This window comes from Centruroides vittatus, unplaced genomic scaffold, assembly GCF_030686945.1.
Source record: "Centruroides vittatus isolate TY-2023 unplaced genomic scaffold, ASM3068694v2 scaffold_769, whole genome shotgun sequence".
NCBI classification, from domain to species: Eukaryota; Metazoa; Arthropoda; class Arachnida; order Scorpiones; family Buthidae; genus Centruroides; species Centruroides vittatus.
In genome coordinates, this window is record NW_027122717.1 from 4,838,915 (window position 1) to 4,860,586 (window position 21,672).

The 21,672-nt window shown below is 35.5% G+C and overlaps 1 long non-coding RNA gene across 1 annotated transcript; it reads left to right on the top strand.

Annotated features, from left to right (window-relative positions):
- The first annotated feature begins 2,435 nt into the window (after positions 1-2,435).
- On the top strand, positions 2,436-3,119 carry LOC136989820 (uncharacterized). Its single transcript, XR_010882965.1, has 2 exons — positions 2,436-2,480; positions 2,622-3,119. It is a non-coding gene; the product is annotated as an uncharacterized lncRNA (long non-coding RNA).
- Positions 3,120-21,672: the final 18,553 nt, after the last annotated feature.

Consider the following 21,672-nt stretch of genomic DNA (forward strand, 5'->3'; position numbering starts at 1 on the left):
TATTTTTAGAGAAAATGACAAAATTTACTAGTTTTAAAATCTATTCATATCAATTCGTTAAACTATGTTTTAGAGTTAGTTTCTAGATACTAGGAGACAAAACGAGTTCCCGAAAAATACCGGAACGTTCAATTCCAGGACATGCAATAGATGTGTGTTTTTACTCTGCCAGTTTTAAAAGTATACAGGTACAGTACTCCTCACTTTACGACCGAGTTCCGTTCCGACGACTACGTCGTTAAGCGAATTGGTCGCTAAGCGGGGAACTTGCGCTGCTAATATAGGATCGTTGTAAAATTATACAAATTATGCAACAAACTTCAAATTTATTCATAAAAAAACTATTGTGGTACGCTATTAGCCTATTATAGTACTATAAGACTTATAGTACGCGCAAGCCTATTATAGTACGCTTAGTGCGCATGTCACCATGCGCCATTGACAGACACTCAAGCTGAGAAAGGAAATTCCCCGAATTGCAGGTCGAAACTCGATTGGTCGTAAGTGCGAGTGGTCGTTAAGCAGATAGGTCGTAAAGTGAGAAGTACCTGTATTTAAAAGTGGAAAAAGACACTTCATTGTAGAAGTTTTTAGAATAAAGTCCTCGTTGTCGCTAGACGACAGTCGGAAAATCCGGGATATCTGGCATTCCTATCCATAGTGTTTGTGTTCAAAGATTTTCGTAAGTGCGAGTGGTCGTTAAGCAGATAGGTCGTAAAGTGAGAAGTACCTGTATTTAAAAGTGGAAAAAGACACTTCATTGTAGAAGTTTTTAGAATAAAGTCCTCGTTGTCGCTAGACGACAGTCGGAAAATCCGGGATATCTGGCATTCCTATCCATAGTGTTTGTGTTCAAAGATTTTTAATGTTCAATATCTTCTAAAGTTGTGGTTCTGGACATCCCTTTCGGCAGGGGCGAATTCTCTGGGCTTGCTTAGCATGCCCTCATGCTTAAGAGAAAGTTTTGACTGTCAATATATTTTTTATATGAGAACAAATATGCCAATAATTATTCTAACGTGTAAACTTTTTTATCATTTGTGTTTCCTTTTACATTGGCAGCTAGCGGCTAGCCGTTTTAAGTCAGCGGGAACTCGATCGCTTGCTTGTGTGGAGGTTTTCCGCTGCAAACAAGTACTGTACTTACTTTTAAAAGATTACATGTTCTTTTTAACGGGCCTTACTTACGGCCTTCAGCCGTAGTTTATATATACAGTATATTTTTTATTACAAAAATATTTTTACTTTTTTCTAATGGTTCACTTTTGTTTAATAAATGATATTTTTCGATAATTTCAATTTAGAAAACGAGAAATTAATGTTTATTTTTTCTATTTATTACATTTATAATTTCTTTTTATAAATTTTAAAAAGCATATAGAATACGTATAATGCTGGAGATTATAATTTTTCAAACCAAAATTATTATAAAATTAAACAATAATAATAATAATTGTTGTTGTTATATTTAATTTTTTTAAATAGTGACAAATTATTACAGAAGAAAAATATATAAGAAAAAAACAAACGACGATCTTGCCATCTGTTGTGTGTTCTAAGAATTGTTTATAAATGACGGCAAGACAATTTTTTAGCATGTGTTTAGTAATCTGATTCAAATTGGAAAGTATCCTGAGATGAAAGAATGCGAAACGCTTTTCTTTATGTTTAAGTGGGTTAAATCGAAAGTCGTAGTTTCACCAATTGCTATACCACAATTAAGATTTTTCAATTACAGGTAAATAAAAATCAATTCATATTTTCTTAAATTCGATTATTAAAACCAATGGGATCGGTGGTAATATTAACACACTAAAAATAAAAAATTTTTAGTTAAAAAACAAGTAAAAATTATACTCTTTCCATTTCCGACTTCGAGGATTCTATGAGCCAAAACAAGACAAACAAATGGCAAATTTCTGAATATATAATAGAGCTTGTTAAATTTGTATTTAATAATAACTACTTTAAAATCTCTACAGAATATTATAGGCAGAAAAAAGGTATTGCCATGGGATCGGTTATAGGACCAAAATTGGCTGATAATTATATGAATAAAATAGATGAAAGAATTTCAAGTCTAACAGGTATTAAATATTATGCACGATATGTAGATGATATAATAATAGTTTATGATTCTCAAATAGTTTCATCCAAACATATTGAGGAATATGCAAATAGATTACATAAAAACTTAAAGTTTACAAGTGAAGATGAACAACAAAATAGAATGAATTTTTTAGATGTCACTATGAAAAGAGAAGAGAGAAGTGTATCATTTAGTAAGTATGAAAAACTATGTAATAATGGTAAAACTATTAACTTTAAATCTTACTGTCCTTTAGAAAATAAAAAGAATGTCTTTAATATGGAATTGAGAAAGATACTAAATAGAACAACTCAGCAAGAAAACATAGATATCGAAGTAAAACAATTGTTCAAAAAATTTCAGTTAAATGACTATCCGAAACATATTCTCTGTAAGTGGTACAAATTATATTTAAAACGTAGATTTAATGTTAAAAATAACATAGAAGATATTTCTTATGCAAAGTTTCCTTATGTTGCTAAAGTTTTTGAAAAATATAAACCAATTTTTAAAAGATTTTCTGTATGCATAGTTGCGAACCAAAAGAATAAGATGTCTAACATTATCAGTATAATGAACAGTGAAAATTCGCCCGGAGACCAATTTAAAATCGCCGGCGTCGTATATAGGATGTCATGTACATGTGGAAGCCCAAATTATTACATTGGAGAAACCGGAAGAAGATTGGAGTTGAGAGTAAAGGAACATGAGGCAGCCATTAGACTGAGAAGAACGGAATCAGCATGGTTTTTACATTGCAATAAATTTAATTGTAATATAAATATAAAAAATACTAAAATTTTGTATAGAATAGAAAATAACTTAGAAAGAAAAATTGTAGAACATTTCTGTATTGCCGAACATGTAAATTTACTTAATTTGAATGCTGGAGTGGTTGTTGATGCATGCTGGGAATGGTTGTTGGGTATAAAACGTAATCAACGAATAACATCCTGATGTATCCACTGAGGAGGCCTAGATGGCGAAATGCATATGGATAAATTAATAAAGTAATGATTGTTCCTTGCCATTTGTTTGTCTTGTTTTGGCTCATAGAATCCTCGAAGTCGGAAATGGAAAGAGTATAATTTTTACTTGTTTTTTAACTAAAAATTTTTTATTTTTAGTGTGTTCATATTTTCTGTAAGAAATTCATTTTAAAATTAATAATTTGTAAATAACAAATGTACAGTGGCGTGCTGTCATTGGAAGCGGTGGAAGCGCCGCTTCCACCTTCCGATGACCTTCCCTTATATTTTCTAAAATATAAATTCTCATATTTTAACGTACTTTGAATTAATTAAAATTAATTTTTTGTTATAACTGCATTATGTATCTTATTTAAAAATTCTATACTACATGTGAAATAAACGATAAGACTGCTATTGTATATTCGAATCATTCATTCAGTGGCGGAATGAAAGCGCTGGAATGTCGAAACAGCAACAAGCTTGGAAACAATGTCGAATGTCGAAACAGCAACAGAAACAATGGTCAGCTTCCAAGCAGCCAGATTATAGGTATTGGCGCATGCGCTTTACAGAGTATCAACCTCACGGTTTAGCTGGTGGACGCTACACACGTATAACGCTTCCAATGTTTCTATCCAGACCGGTTCTGGGCTGTTAGCCGCCTGCCTGCTAGAAACGGGGTCAGCTTTCAAGCAGCAGATTATAGGCATTGGCGCATGCGCTTTACAGAGCACCAACCTCACACGCACGTCACTGGATGCTAAACACGTATAACGCTTCCAATGTTTCTATCCCGGCCGGATGACCGAGCGGTCAAGGTTAGCAGCCTGCTGCCCTGGGATCGAATCCGGACGGGTCGAAAAATCCCCAGGAATTTTTCGGGGGTGGTCCGTTCGGATATGTCGGTCCCCGTCCCTCACCACCCGGCCGCCCCATTGTGGGCCTGGCCAAACCCATAATGGGCTTGCTGTAAGAGGCCCTCTTAGTGCCCACTGGGCGGAAAGAGTTACAAAAAAAAAAGAAAAAAAAATGTTTCTATCCAGGGCCGGTTCTGGGCTGTTAGCTGCCTTCCTGCTAGATATTCGGCCGCCCTCGCCCCATTATGTGAATCATGAGTAGACTAAATTTATAAGTTAACCCAACCGATAGGAGTTTACTGGCATGTTTTTATGATAGTTCTGTATAGTTGACAGGAGTTTTAAAAAAATCCATTAAAATATTTGATATATTTATTCTGCGTTTATTCTGATCTGCCATCTTATATTACTTACGGATTTCAATGTTAAACCAGTGATATTACGATTTAGTATGTCCCATCTGTAAGGGGATGCAGAAAAAACGTGTACAATTCTTGTATAATGTTTAAAAAAATTAACTGTTACTTTTACAGCATCATTTACAACTAAATTTAATGAATGAGACGCACGAGGTACAAAAAAAGCTCTAGAATTTATTTTCCTTAAATTTACGATTTGTGTGTCGGTTGTCATAAAAATTTGTCTTTCCACTTTTTCCCAAGACTACAGATATTCAAGTACAAAGTAACCGGTTTCAACTTATTTCTATTTAAGAAGTAGTTAAATAATTAAGCGATTAGGAAATTAGAATTATAAATAAAACCCTGATGAAAGAGCCAAAATTTTACTTAAACAGAAGCTTAACCGAACCAATCTCTTGCCGAGTACAGTAGGTACTGATCTCTTCATAATATTGGACGTAATAAAGACAGAAATTTCTCCAGTTCAATGAGAGTGACCGAAAAGTTGTAAATTTTGGAAATTTCTGTGAACACTCGGTCCTAAAACGAATTACTTAGAAAACGAACGACGGACATCTGTTAAGTTTAACATATTTATATTTTTACAGCTATGGTGAGAAACGTTTAAAATTTACAACAACCCTGTCGTGTCCTTTGAGGTATACTAGTAATGCGACTAAAGAGGCATTTGACATTGACCGGTATCGGCACCCTCGGGATTTGGCACGCACACACCGCACACCTATCTGGACCGTCTCTGATTCCATTCATTAGCCACTCGTAGGGAGCTATTTCACTAAGTGGATTGCTTTAAGATTTAAAAAGTAAAGAATATTTTGTTATTTTTATGTACGTTTCTTCACAAAGTTGTTATTAATTATAAGTTTCATTAAAAGTATATTCATACAATTGAAGAATTTTTCGTACTAGGTATGTATATTCATCACACATTTTGTTTTACTAAGTAAGTTTTTTTTTTATAATTTTAATTTTAGCCCTTATATCGTGGCTAGTGATTCAAAAGTTTTTAAAAAAGTTTTGGTTCAAGACCATATAATGAAAAAGAAAACATTATTAAAAGAGAAAGACCAATGCCTAAATTAAATATAAATACGTCGACAAAAAAAATTTCGACATTTTGACGACGAAAGACGATTTTTTCGTAAAATTGAAGCAATTTGGAAATCAAAGCGGAATAGAATTTAACATTGGTAGACAATATAAAATAAATATTGAAAATTATAACAAGATAATTACGATTAATAGATATATCTAAATTAGTAGATGTTATATGTTTTTTCTCAAAGCAAGAATTGGCATTTAGAGGGCATAGGGAATTTATTGAATCTAATAACAGAGGTAATTATATTGAACTTTCTTATTTATTAAGTACGTCAGATAATCTATTAAAAATACTGTACATTTAAAGAAGTGTGCGGTTTTTACTGGTTTATCGAACAAACGAATACGAACGGGCCCTGACGCGCAATTAATTGATTGTCCCTGTAAGTCGGCTTCTTACAGAAATACAGCTTCCCTATCATCAAATGTCACGGCACGCCACTATCGTGAGGAAATATCATTCTTACACCTAGGGTGCATATACTTTTGGAATCAAACTGATCCAAGATCACTTCGATCGTTCAAATCATGTATACAAAGGAACTATTGCGATCCGATCATTCTCTATTTGCGTATACAAACGCCATCTAGGATCAACTGGATCGCGATCAAACTAATCCGAGCGGAGGGTAGGATCGTTTGGATCGAATAAAAGATATAAGATAAAAGAGATAGCGGCTTCCATGGTTTAAGTTAAGCTTACAGTAAATAACGAAGAAACACATTTAATTGTTGACAAGGAAACTTATTTAAAACTTATAAATGACAGGTAAAAACATCATTATTAAAATATCCGATAAACTGAGATGAAAAAATAAGTATTTAGAGACAATTTTGCTAGATTGTACAGCAAGAATGTATGGCGTGCACTTTCATCTTTTCTGCAAGTTTTAATTTTGTGAAATTTTTATGTAAATTTTATTTTGTGGAAAACAATTTTATTCACAGAGTAATATGATTTAAAAATTTGTATGAATGAGCACAAACAATTTTGTCAAATAAACGATAATTCATAACAGCGTATGTCGTTTAGTACTAACTACAGTTTTAATATCGAGGGATAAAATGAATATTTTAATTTAAATAATTGATCTTTGTTAGTTAACATATACAGAATTCCAAAGATATTATACGTATAATATTTTAAAAATTCAGTATATGTTAACTAACAAGCAGAGACTATTATTAACTAACAAATGTTTGTCGCCATCTTCGATCCTACTTGTATACTTTCTGCCATGACAGAAGCTATCTGTATCACGTGACAAGGACTGATCCGATTTTACAGATCGATTCATACAAAACGAAAAGTATATGCACCCTAAAGTCGCCATGTTCTTTTTACTTTCGTTATGTTCCTAATACCCCGTTCGCACCGAGCATTTCAATCTAGATTGTGACCGAGGCCGTCGACTATGCCTTGGTGCGAACACCCTCGACCGTTTCAATCTCGACTGAAACGAGGTTCAATCGCGATTGACTCAAGAGAGTTCTTGAAACCAGATCCAGTCATAAGAGAGGTTCCACAATCCCACGCGCGCGAGAAAATACAAGATGGCGGCGGAACACGTGTCCGGCTGTCGACAGAGAAATAAAAAAGATTCTAACTAAAACTTTCATTTTGTTTGTTGGTGTTCATGACTTACCGCGTAGTTATGTCAGTTTTATTATCGCATGTAATAGCCGGGTTGTTCTCAAGCTGACTGCCTGTGCGAACAGCACGACGTTCGACTAGCGACAGTCACAATCCAGATTGTAGGTAAATCGAGATCGAAGTGAGTCGTGGATTGTGTGCGAAAGTAGTATAACGGCACCTCGAGAGTGATCGATAAGAAAATCTTAGTCATCGCACGTGGCTATAGGAATCGAAAACGAAACGTACTGTACGACTCAGAATAGCATTTTCACAGTTGATTAAATGCCAATCACGTGGTTCCGATAGAAACTGGTTTTTATCGTATTCGTTGGTTTAACAATACAACTCAGAATAGGTCCCCTGGATAGAAACATTGGAAGCGTTATACGTGTGTAGCTTCAACCAGCTAAACCGTGTGAGGTTGGTGCTCTGTAAAGCGCATGCAGCAATGCCTATAATCTGGCTGCTTGGAAGCTGACCCGGTTTCGACGATTTTGAAGCGCTTCCATTCCGCCACTGATATTCGAATATACAATAGCAATCTTATCGTTTATTTCACATGTAGTATAGAAATTTGTAATAAGCATTATAATAAACTTTATTATAATTGCATTATGTATCCATAATGCAATTATAATAAAATATTAATTTTAATTAATTCAAACAACGTTAAAATATGAAAATTTATATTTTAGAAAATACACGGGAAGGTCACTGGAAGGTGGAAGCAGCGCTTCCACCGCTTCCAATGACGGCACGCCACTGCTTCACGAGCACTCAGTTTTACTCACAAGTCAGTTTTATTAAAAGGTACAAATTAATGTATATCCTGGCTCCGCAATTAGCACTACCAGGGTTCAATACAGAATACATAAATTGATATATATAAAGTTACAAATGAATGTGAGAAATAAAATATAAAATAATAATAATAATAAGAAGAAGACGTGTCACAATGAGGTGGCAAAAGTAAAAACCTAATAACTAGTATGTGCAATTATATACAAGTTGAACAGTATTGCAGAATGTATATAAGATAAGATATACAAACAAAAGAGGAAAGTATTACAATGTGGTGAGAGAAGAAAACATGTACAAAAATTTACATGCTGAACAGTATTACTGATGGTGATATAAAAAATGCAACGCAACAGGCAAGCAGGAGACAGACCGTAGTGTAAGTAGTACAGCCACTGGTAGTACAATGAGATCGCGTGATGAGTAGGCTGCCAGCTGCAGAGGAAGAGTCCGATGGCGGCAGCTGAATCTAGTTGTTGATGAGCCTCATTGAGTGGTTGCTGAAGCTTCTGGCTAACCATTCAAAGGCAAGGAAGATTTCCTTGCTGGCCCAAATGTCGGAGTGGTAGTATGGCCAACTAATATTAAGTTCATCCATGAGGAGTCTAATATTCGTGCGTTCGTGTTCAAGAGTACAGCAGTCAAAGAGGTAATGATCGGAGCCATCTTCCACTTGGCAAGTCGGGCAGACTTGTGAGTCCCTGTTGGTGAAACGGTGCAGGTAGGCTGCGAATTTACCATGGTTGGTAAGTAAGGCCGCGACTCCACTAGCCGTAAAACAGCCGTAAAACCCCTCGCCGTAAAAGCTTTTAATCACGTGACCTATTTGCGTTTGCGCTCGGATTCCGGTGGAGGTCCGGCTAGCGAAGCTTTTTACGGCAACAGTACTATTACGGTGTGTACGTGATATATAGATATAAAGACAATGATTAGATTCTACGAGTTTTCTCTGTACTATAATTACAAATGTAGTGAAAGTAATATCTTTACTTTCATATATTGCCTTTCTTATTATATTATTAAGATAATATACTGCACTTATAAGCTTAGCTTTTTTATTATATACTCCTCTAAATTGAAGGATTTTCCTTTGGCCGTTCATATCGCGTTTTAGGCATCCATTATTATAATCGGGATACCTCTTGTCGTAGATATATGAATACTTTCGGATGTCTTCGATCAATCTTTCCAGATCTTCTAGAGTAGCCACGAGAGAACATACACAAAAGCTCGTTTTCCGCCATTTTCGCACCGTGTCACGATGACCTAGATTTCACTGACTTCTGATTGGTGGATGGTACCGGTTTAGGGTCGTATTCGCTTCGAAAGTTGAACACTGCTCAACTCGCTTTTACGTTGGTTTTACGACCTGCTCAGGCGTAAAATATCATGGTCACGTGATTAAAAGTTTTACGGCGAGGGGTTTTACGGCCCTTTTACGGCTAGTGGAGTCGCGGCCTAACTGCGTAGTGTAGTAATTTGGAGAAAACCACTGCACGGAGAGGAAGCGATGTAGGTCAGTCCTTAGTGGCAAGTGTGGCAATGGTCTCGTGTCTTTTAATGAGTTTGTAGAAAGCATTGAAGATTTCCTTGTTTTTAATGAAGACGTCGTGATCACATGGCCAATCAATATTGTAGCTGTAGTTTTTAGATTGAGACGTTCTGTTTCGAGAGAAATGCATTCGAATATATAATGGTCAATGTTATCTTGAAGATTACAGATAACACATAAGGTATTTCTTTTGTTCGTAAAACGCTGAAGGTAATTGGAAAATTTACCGTGTCCAGTAAGAAATTGGGTGAGAGAAGAATTTGGTTTAACCCATTCGTATGTATCATGGAAATTTTTAACATTTGGTATGAATTTGAAAGTAATGTTATTATGTTTTTGAGTCCAGTTATTTTGCCAACGATTTTGCTTCACGAGCAATTGGAGATAGAGAAAATTAGCATTGGATGCCATGAATCTTGGTTTTTCGTCTTCGAGATAATGCTTTTCGGCTGAATGATACAAGCTTTAAAGAACTTGTCGTTTTTCGAATCCATTACTATTACATTTATGCAATGAATTACGAAAAAAGCTAGAACTAGGGCCGAATTTACAAGTAAGCTATGTAAGCTATAGCTTAGGACCTCGAGTTTCAAAGGAGCTCAAACATTTCTACAAAAAGAAAATTGAATTCAAATTTTGTAATTTGTTTTTTACAAACCAACAAAATATACGTTACTTTTTATTTTGTGTAGTATTTAATTATGTTAATAACCAATATTGTTTATATTATATTTCTAGTGATCCCATCTTTTTAATATAAAATTTATTTGATTTTTATAGGTAGATTTTCTTAACTTTTAGCAGCTTTTTTTGCCATCGAAAAGTGACGAAAACGAAATTTTTAGTGTTTTCCTTTTTGAATTGTACAGTACTGTACCTTATTTTCTAATATGTTGCAAATACGTTTTAACAATAAAATATTTATGATTAAAATTAATGTGTTTACGTTAATTATCTTTTTTGTGTGATCGACTTCTAAAATTGTAAAGGGTTGGTAAGGGGCCTCACACGGTTTCGAGAGCCTCGAAATACCTAAATCCGACCCTGGATAGAACCGAAGTGTTTTAATTAATTAATATCTCGAACTGACAAGTTGTAGTTCGCTGGCTGTGTTATCCCTTCTTTGATAACATTTTAACAAAATCTTCGGCTACAGAATACTAAAAACTTTGAAAACGGCGGGTTGCAGTCACGTGGCAAAAATACAATGTTAACTAAACTGTGACTGGTTAAAGCGTAATAGCTATCGATAGCATGGAACCCAGACGCATTTCGACCGACTACCCGTAGGGAAACTCACTTAACGTGGAGCATAGAATAGCGATTTGTCTAAGGTTTGTTAACTGCCTTTCGCTATGGGGACTTATCGAATGTCCCGTGTATCGCTCTCGTTGAGTTATCGGAAGAGCTCAGAATAGGTCCCCAGGGGACCTATTCTGAGCTCTTCCGATATAACTATGTAACTTATATTTGAAACAAAATTTCATAGATTTTTTGTAATTTTCTATAATGCATACGATTTTCCACGAATTCACTACTCACACTGATATTTTTTCGCAAATTTATTACTATCTTCCAATTACAATCTCTTCTCAAGTGCAATCTCTTTATGCTCTCTATCGGACAATATGTGTACCACGACGTGTGTTGCAGGACGACATTTGGTCACACTGCTATTTCGAAACCTTAGTCACAGTGTGACGTATTTCCCGAAAACTTTCGAACTCCGAACAGTCCGACGCCAACAATTTTTTTTTTTTCCGGTGATGTCGTAACTTTCTGAAACAAAATTACGTTTTTATCGCCTTTGACCGGTGCATTCCCTACAAGTTTTTAACAGAAAGGACGTAAAATTATCGTTACGCTATTCCTTACGACGTTACGAATAAGGATTGCAATCCAGCTGGATTTTTGCTGGACCAACATCATTCCAGCTGGATCCAGCGCGGATATATTTTTGGTGCAGTAAAGTGTTATCTATCTATCTATGCAGCATTTTATTGTTTTTTTTTTAAAGAAATAAAACATTTCTTAAAAAATACTTAAGAAACTTTTGTAATTTAGACTGGTCACTATAAATCAGTAAAACTTCTTACACATTTAGGGAGTAAACTTAACTTTGGTTCGGTTTAACACTTGAGATAGAGATAATTAACTTTAAATGTTTAGTTCGATTATAATTATAATGTAATCTTTAAGTTAAATAACAGCAAAGGTAATTCCACTAATTAATTTACATTAATATATTATATTATATTAATGTAAGGAGGGATAATCAGTGGCTAAGTAGCTATCAGTCTTACCAGTTTTCTTATATAAACTCTACATATCAGTCTGTAGTTATTTATAAGTAATTTAATTATTAGTGTTAGTAAAGTAGTGAGTAAGTAAGTAGTAGTAGTCTAGTAGTTATTTATTATTATCACAATCATGAATCACATACATTCATATCATCATATATCCAAGATACTGATACTCATTAATTTAATTAACTATTTAACTAACTAGGTAGTCTCAGTTTCTCACTAATTTTTACAATAAAATTGCCTAGCCTAGCCGACTAACCACTTATAAAATAAAAGTTAAAAACTCTTAATAGAATTAGAGTAGAAGTTATAAAATATTAGTCTTGTCTTAAATAAAGTATTTTAAAGGATTAAATAAAATTAAATCAATCACTTATTTTTTTCATGTTATTTTTTTATTTCAGGTTATTTTTTGTCATCAAATATTTTTTTGTCATTTAACATGTTATGTTATTTTGTTGACTCTTCTGGAAGTAAGATCTCAAAAAACAAATAGTATTGATAGTGTTGTCTTCCAACCTACTTCTCAATGAACTGCATATATATCCCGCTGCAGAGAAGGCCCTTTCAGCCTCTACGCTAGTAGGTTTGAGAGTCATCAAATAATCATAAATCAAAGATAAGTTTTGACCTCTGACTCAGGGCCGGCCTTCTCGATAAAGGGGCCCGGGTGCAAGAAACTATTTGGGCCCAAATGTTTTTCTAAAATAAAAAAATTTACAAACACGAACATATATTAATGCATGTTTATTTAAAGCGTGATTTTGTTCTTGCTAATACATTAATTACTTCAGAAAAATTACTAAAATTACTGCATTCTTGATAATGTTGGGGCCCCCTCAATCGCAGGGCCCCGGTGCGTAGCATCCGCCGCACCCCCCCGATGGCCGGCCCTGCTCTGACTCCCTCATAAACAGCCATTTCCTTTTTTAATAACTTATCATAATCCTTCTCAGTACTAGTTTCTTTCCGTTTCATGAAGTTTTCTTTCTCAAGCTTTAGTTTGATCTCCAATTCTTATTCCAATGTGAAATTCAAGGAATATGGGTTATCTGGATCATCGTTTTCCACATCCATAATCTTCTCTGCCATTGCTGCTGATTCCACTACATACGTATTTACACGATTCAGAATATTTTTCATCTCCTGGCGCATTACATTTTTTTCGGCATTGTGAAAGAATAATTGAGCTTTCTAACTTTTTGGTCATACTTCTTCGGGTTCTGTATGTAAATTAGCATCCCTGTGACCTCGGTAAGACGCCGTTCTCTGATTCTTTTGCGTAGTGCCTCGGAAAGGTCGATATTCAAGATCGTGTCCTGGCTTTTTAGTTTGTCTAAGACAAATTTCAAGGTTGTGTCAGCAGTTATCAAACTCGACTCTCTTCTACAGAGAGCTTCTACGGCCAGTTTAACTGGTTGAAGACTGGTGATCAACTCATTGATTAGTGACCACTCGTCATTGGAAAATTTAGTCTGAGCCAATGTCTATTAAGGCTTTATAGATGCAAACTTTTACACTGTAGAAACGTTCCAGCATGCTGAAAAGACTGTTCCACCTAGTGCGGCAGTCAAGAATCAAGCTCAATTCTTTGCCCTTCGCTTCTTTTACATATTTTTGCAAAAACATATCATCTTTGGTTGGTGATTTTTTAAAAGTCTTAACAACTTTCCGCACTTTTTTAAGAAGTTCGCTGTATCGCGGAATCAGTTCAGGTTCAGTCGGTGTAGGTTTTTTTTTTAAACTCTTTCCGCCCCGTGGGCACTAAGAGGGCCTCTTTTAGAAAGCCAATTATGGGTTCGGCCAGGCCCACAATGGGGCGACCGGGTGGTGAGGGACGGGGCCCGACATATCCGAACGGACCACCCCCGAAAAATTCCTGGGATTATTCGACCCGTTCGGATTCGATTCCGGGTCCCCCAGAGCGGTAGGCTGCCACCTTGGCCGCTCGGCCATCTGGCCCGTCGGTGTTGGTTCAGTGACTACTACTAAGTCTTCATTGGTCTCCGTGTCTTCGTCATCATATTCGTCACTTTCGTCTATCTCTGTGTGTTCTACTTCTTTTTGATCTTTCTTTTTATACAGAACGTCTACCACAGCTAACTGGATTCCATGTGCAAAGCACAGTTGCTGATAGCAAGGCTTCCAACTTTCACCATAAAGCTTGTGTTATCAGTAGTGATACCAATGGTGTCAGTTTCAAAGTTTAAGCCAAATTTTTTCAACCGTTCTGACACTAATTCAATGCAATGTTCGGCAGTGCAGGATTCGTGAATTCTCATCAAGCCAAGATTAAAATGAGTCTCTTTATGGTGCACGTTGAGATTTATGTATCTGTGATATTTTTTTTTGAGATGTCCACTCATCAAAGCTTAACGAAAATCTTTGACCCTTTTCTTTTAAATTTGCGAATTTTTGTATTAAATCTACTTCGATAGTTTTCGCATAATTGGTAATCATCGATCTTATGGTGTTGGGAGAAGTTGGCAATTGGAATCCATTTTTTGCGAACAAACGTCTTAAATCGGAAGATGTACAAAATGAACTTAGTGTAAAACCATCTTTGCACACCATCCTTGTAACCATGGCTTCCATCGAATTTTCTTTTACAAAATAGGCATCAATACTCTTCTTAGCCTTTTTGTTCGGTATAATATCTACTTCCTGATCCTCGACATATTTTGATGTAGTTGCTATTGCTGTGGGAACTACTGTATCTGTATTACGAAGTGGTAATTTGCTGCTTGCAGAATTAACGTTGATGCAGTGTATCTTTTGTAGATGGCCTTTTAAGCCTGTCGTTGAACGCTTTTCAAAATTTTTCAAAACGCTTTTCAAAAATCAGCAAAATTTATGAACACAATAAGCATTCTGCACTTCGACTATCATCCAATTTTTTAAAATAGTCCCACAAGTTTTTTTTATCATCATTCTCACCACATTTCTCTTGCTGACTTGGCTTTGTAAGAGACATTACTCAGTACGAATTCGAATTGTAGTTAATTATTACGTAACTATGAACTGACTGAACTGGCTTGATATCTGAAAAAAATTAATTAAAAACTTTGATTTATAAACATACATACTACATACCTAACGTGACCAGACGTCCCGTTTTGAACGGGACTGTCCCTTTTTAGAGGTACGAGTCCCGGTGTCCCCGAAATGAACTCTGGGACGCAAAATTGTCCCGTTTTCTGAAACCGCGCGAAAATTTGAGTAGTTGAGCCGGCCGGACGGCCGTCGCGCCGGCGGCCGGACGCGATCAGTGTGCGAGAGCAAACCGCGTCGTCGGTTGACACGACGATAGCCGAGAGTGGCGAAGACGTCATCGCTCGCGCTTTGTTGACTAATTGTTTGGCAGATTTTTCGTTCGCCCACTTCTCGATATTTGTTTTGTTGTTGTTTGATGCTCGTGTACCTAGTAAATAACTTAAACTTCTTTTGTTTTGGAATCATAAGTTAAAATGCCGAAACGCAAGTGTACGTTCAATGTTAACTTACAAGCAATATATCCGTTTATCAAGCAAATAAATACTCCCTCAGATTTCAGATATGAAAAGTGTCGTACAGAATTTAGCGTTTCCCATAGTGGTGCCAGTGATATTGAACAGCATTTAAAGTCTGAAAAACATAAAAATGCCGATCGTACCGCCGCTTCGAGTTCTTCGATGTTAACCTTTTTCAAGAAATCGGACGCACCAACTTTAAAGGATTTGGATATCGCCGCGGCAGAAGGCGTCTGGGCTTATCACACGATACAAGAAAACCACAGTTTTCGCTCTAATGATTGTGCGTCGAAATTAATTCAATCATGTTTTGATCCCAAATTTACATGCGCGCGTACGAAATCAGAAGCTATTGTAGTAAATGTTTTGACGCCTACAGCAATGAAAGAATTAAAAGATGATCTTGATAAGTCCAATTGTATTACAATACTAAACGACGCTTCAAACCACGGTAACAAGAAAATATACCCTATTCTAGTGCGCTTTTTTCAACCTTACGTAGGTGTGCAAGTAAAAATTTTAGATCTCCAAGACCAACCAGGTGAGACTTCTGACATCATTGTCGATTATTTAAACCAAGTGTTGACAGATAATAATTTGACAGCAAAAGTCGTGGCATTTTGCGGAGACAATGCCAACGTCAATTTCGGAGGTGCGGCTAGGCGAGGAACTAACAATGTGTTAACGAAATTGCAATCATCACTGAAAAAGCCATTGATAGGTATTGGATGTGGAGCCCATGTAATTCACAATGCAATAAAATCTGCTGCAGACAGGCTACCCTTAGATTACGAAAGCATTATTGTGAAGATATATTCATTTTTTTTATATTTACACGATTCGAGTTGAAGCTCTAAAGGAGTTTTGCGCCGAAACTGAAACGGAATATCAACAAATGCTCGGCTATAGCAAAACTAGATGGCTTGCTCTTATGCCTGCCTTGGAAAGGGTTTTAAAAATGTATCAGCCATTAAAAAACTACTTTTTGAGTATTGAAAAATGTCCCCTGTTACTAAAAAACTTTTTTGAAGATCCCACATCCGAATTGTGGCTTTATTTTTTACACGCTTTGTCAGCAAGTTTTCATCAAGCTGTATTGAAACTGGAAGGTCAGACTGTATCGGCAATTGAAGCTGCAAAAGAAATCAATCAACTAAAAGACAATTTGACTCAGAAACAGACCAATCAGTTTCTTCCATTTATGGTCCGTCAATTAATGGTGAAATCGAAAGATAATGTTACTGACATAGATGAAGAGTTTGTGAAAAGGGCGGCTACAGAATTTTATCAAACAAGCCGTGAATATCTGGAACAGTGGACTTGCTTTCTTACCAAAGAAATGGAGATATTTTATTGGGCAGATTTAAAAAAGGTCCCCGCATGGGAAGACGTTCAAAAATCTCTGGATGTATTAATTGAAAAGGAATATATTGACTGTAATAAAGATGCAGAAGTTTTTGACGAATTTTCGTTAATTTGTAACTACATTACATCGGATAAAGTAACCGAATGGAATAATCTAAATGTTTCCACGGAAACTCGTTGGGTGGAAGTATTCAAACACTTTCGAGCCAACAATCTTCAGCATGAAAACTTTTCTATTTTAATTGAATATATTTTATGTTTGCCTGCTACAAATGCTCCAGTAGAAAGAGTATTTTCTATGATGAACAAATTGTGGCCATCTGAGAAGACCCAGTTACAAATTTCAGTTCTAAAGGCGATGTTGATAATTAAGGTGAATATAAAAAAAACGTGCCAAGAGTTTCATTCTTACTTAAAATCATCACCAGCTATATTAAAGCAAATTTGTTCCTCTGATAAATATAAATATAACTAAACGTTTCGGGTATATATATTTTTTAATTCGTAACTTTTAAGCTAACTGACTTTTTCTGAATAAATAACTTTAAAAAAGTGTTTTTTTTATTGACTACCTGTTAATTAACCTAAATAAACCAATGTCCCGTTTTGAGTCAAAAAATAAATGGTCACGTTATACATACCTGATAAATTTTATCGCCAAGTAGCTGAAGCAGCACTAAACTAACCAAGTTTGATCCAAATCGTTAAAGCCGTTTTCTTGGTAAATAATTCAATTTTCATTTAAGATCACGTGGCGTATCACAGACGCCCCCTGGCGTTTTTTTAATCGCAATTTTTCCGAATTTTTTAACAAATTTCAAAAAATTCAAGTTCTCTAATTTCTTCGAGCTGCGAAAAATGCAATAAATAACGTTTTTATTGCGCGCCGAATTTACTCGGGGAAAAAAGTCGAAAAAGTGCCGGCGTCTCGCAGCCGAAGCGGCGTTCCATCACGTGATTCATTGACGTCCCAACCGACTGTAAATTAGAATTATGCACCTGGACTAGGAGAGGAGCTACTTATTTTATTTAGCGCGAAGTCACTTTATTTAGCGAGAGTGGAAAGTCAACTGGCAATTAGATCAGCAGAGGTAAACGGGCGGGCAGTGCGGTGTAGAGAGGAGGTAAGGCACGTGCTGCACTGAATGGCAACGTCACTCTCGCCGCCGAGCGATAGCGCAAGTAGCAAAGCGGCAACGCTGACAACGTAAACTTTTGCGCCATTATTTAGAAAGTTAATTGAGTATTTACGGATCCGTAGCGCTGGATCCAGCTGGATTGCTGGATGAGGGATCCAGCAATTGCAATCCCTAGTTACGAACTGTAAACATAATTGAAATGTCGTGCACAGAGAATCCCTCGTATCTGAATTATACGAAATTGAAAGTTTATTGAATATTTGTAGTAATGACTTAAATGGTTTATCGTAGAAATGTGGACGTAATAAGTGGCGCGCTTGATGCGACGTAATACTCAACTAACAATACTTTACAATTGTTCTTTGTCGTATTGTTTGTGGAAGAAATAAACATGATTTTTATTGTTGTTTCTCTTTGGAAAGTTTTCAGCAAAATTCTGTTTCAGTAAGTCTCACCGAAGTAAGTAATCCTTTGTTTTTGTTTATTTAATTAATATTGAGTATAAATTCTAATAGAGCATCGACCCAAAACATATTTATGCCTTCAAGTTGAGATATTTATACAAATTATTGTTGAATTAAATTTGTTAGAATCGAGCTTCTTTTCGTTCAAATTGAGATAATTACCCTCAAATTATTAAAATGAAGGTGCGGTAAATGTGCAATAGTTCAGACAGAAATCAGTTGAAAAAATAATCTTAGTTCTCTTAACATATTTTATGTACGTTATAATTTTCTATTCTAATGCTATATTTCGGGTTTGATTAACAATAGGACGTATTGATTAACATATTGTTCGTACTATTAATTAAATCATTCGTATTGTTAATCAAACACGAAACAGAAAGTAAAAGAAAGCGTCTTCTGTAGCAACGTCTTGATTATATAATCGATACATGAAGCAAACTTCTGTCAAATATAAATAAAATAAGCAACGTTCTAATCAGTTAGGTCTAATTTCAGTATCGAAGTGGAATAAAACAGTTAAAGGAACACTATGGCCAGGGTCAGTGTCATCAATTGATTTATAATTTAAGCAGAATCAATTGTGTAAGTTATCATCTTATAGAACTTTTTTCAAATTTTTACAAGAATATTACTTTCAGGTTAACTACGTTCAACTTGAAATTTTACTTGGATATTTTTCTTCCCGACGCCAGACAGTAGAAACAGGATGAGTAGCATAATTTCTACACCTTCTTTTCATTTAATATCGTAATATTTAATTTAAGGATTTTAATAAGTAATAATCGGGTTTTTTCAATTCCAATTAGTATAAAAGTTTGTATTTTAGTAATATTTTACATTCTAATTTCATAAAACATTTTCACATTATTGGATGCTCTAGCCAGTCGTTAAGTAAGGCATGGCGCCTTTGCATATGATGCAAAGGCGTTCTGCCTCGTGCATCACGTTCTGTACGCTACGCGCTTTGGTTCTTTTCTGTACTAAAAAGTCAAATAATGCTCAACCTTAACCTATTTGCTACCAACAACTCACATGTCTCAGACACTGGTAAATCTTACTAGGATGCACAAAGGTTGAGAATTTTAGATATATATTTATCTATTAATTCTATAGAGGTTTCACCACTAATGCAACTGTCATAGTTGAATTACTTATTGTTTTTGTCTGAATATGCATTTTTCGTTTTTTCTGCGATAATTAAGTGTTTTTCGTACTGTTAGAATTTCGTATTGATATTTCTGAGTTCGCCTGTGACGAGAATTCTTCGTAATCTGAAATCCATGGTAAGAAAATAATACACTTTATTTCACATCTGTGATAAATGTGTCGCATTAACATTTCTAAGCGGGACATATTTATCACAATGTTCTGATAATACTTTGTTTATAATGTAATTTTTCATTCAATTCGAACTTACTTTTAGACTAAAAATTTTTTAAAGATCAAAGAAGTAAAATGTTGTTATCTGAAACCCTTTTGCTCCCAGAAAGTACTCCCAAAACTGTTTTCTACTATAAACAGTCCTGATGTATTCTCAGAGTTTGACCGTTTTCTACAACAGCAATGTTGATGTATACAATAAGATTTCCTGCTGCTAGCACTTTTATGAATAACCGAAAAATGATGCCGAAACTTGTAAGCAAACTTAAAAGAAAGAATTTGAATTTTTGTATAATGATGCAAGAATATTAGCATCTCGATGGATGGACAGTAAGAAGGTCGTATTATTCAGCAATTGCCACAATCCAAAAAGTACATCTGTAAGTAGGAGTCAAAAAATTGCTAAAAACGTTTACGTAGCCTGTCCAAAGGCAATTGCATTTTATAATCAATTAATGATGGGAGTAGATTTGTCTGACCAATGTGTCAGTGTCTATAACTTCGATCGTAAGGTCAAAATTTGTGGAAAAAAGATATTTTATGAACTGCTTATGATAGCAGTATTAAACACATGGATCCTTTTCAAACAGACCAGTCGTAACTAAGACATGCCTTTGTTGAGACATTTCGTTTTTTTTCTGGAATATAATCTAATGGCTGTAGGAAAAGTTGAACGTATGAAATGTTCTGTGCAGCCTTCTTAATTAAGGAAAACAATGGGCAAAATATGAGATCACATTCAGTTGAGGGAAACATCAGAAGAAAGTGTACAAGTCGTTTAGAACAAAAAATTGAAAAAGAACAGCTAAATTGTGTACAATGTGTAATAACCCTTTGTATAAAATATGTTCTGCACCATATTATTCATAAGTCTTTTTTTTATCTTACAAGTTAAATAAATTTGAATTTGATTCATTTGTGTCCTCGTTCTCGTTCTCGGTAGAGGAGTGTATTGCTATTCGCTTGTACTCCAGAAGGGCAGGAGGATGATCGCTCAGCGACCGCGTCTGCATAGTCGCACCCTTATAAGGGATCTTGTGAAGGGTCTTGGTCTGGGGCGCTCTGGTTAAACGAAAGAAAGGTTAGGATCGGGAAACAGTTCGGGTATCCTGTAGATGTTCGTGGGCAGACGTGTCCGAAAAGGGTGGTGACTTGCAGAGCTTGGGACAGAGATCTGGCGACGACTGACTCTTCGGCCGCCAATTTCGATATCAGCACGATATCGTCCGGCAAAGAGATCAGCAGATCACGGGAATGCGTCGTTTTGCCGTCGAGAAAGTGTAAAAGGAGTCGAGTGTAAGAGGAGATTGTCTCAGGTAGTAGATGACAACCATTGAGCAAGTATGACGACATCGACGATCGAAATATGGGAAAATCGGATTATCACAAAAGTATATGCCAATTACATGTTTTATTTCTAAAAATGTATAAATACATACGTATATAGTTGATAAGAAATATGCTATACAATACAGTCGTGCTAATCCGAATGCCTTGTAATCCGAACAGCTTTTACCATTCCGCTAACTAACGGGAACAGCCGTCGCGGTCGCAGTCGCCCGCGCGGCTGGAAATCGCAGTGTGACCAGGGCTTAAAATAATGGACTTGCCAACTGTTTAGCACGTGTAAGCATAAGTCACGTGTGAGCATTACTGCTCATTCTTTTTGACCCTGTTTGACTTCTTTAAATTATATTAATTATAATTATGCAAACGTATCTACCTAAATAAAAAAATAAACTAACGAATTTATCAATTTCTAACACGCATTCGTCAAACCTACTTTATTACATAACGGACTTTCGGCTTTAACGGACACACCCTTCGCCCAAATTACAGGAAAACCTCGATCTAACGAACTATTTTTATCATTTTACATTGGTTATAATATACGCCAGACGTGTCATTTACTTCTAATATGTCTTACATAAAATGGCTTTTATTATAAGAGATTTTATAGGTAACGGTAACAACAGAAATTTTGACTCCATCTTTGCGTAATTTCTAAAGTGTATTCAAGTAAAATTTAAAAATCTATACTGTATCTGCTTATATATGGGTAAATGTATATATGCCACGA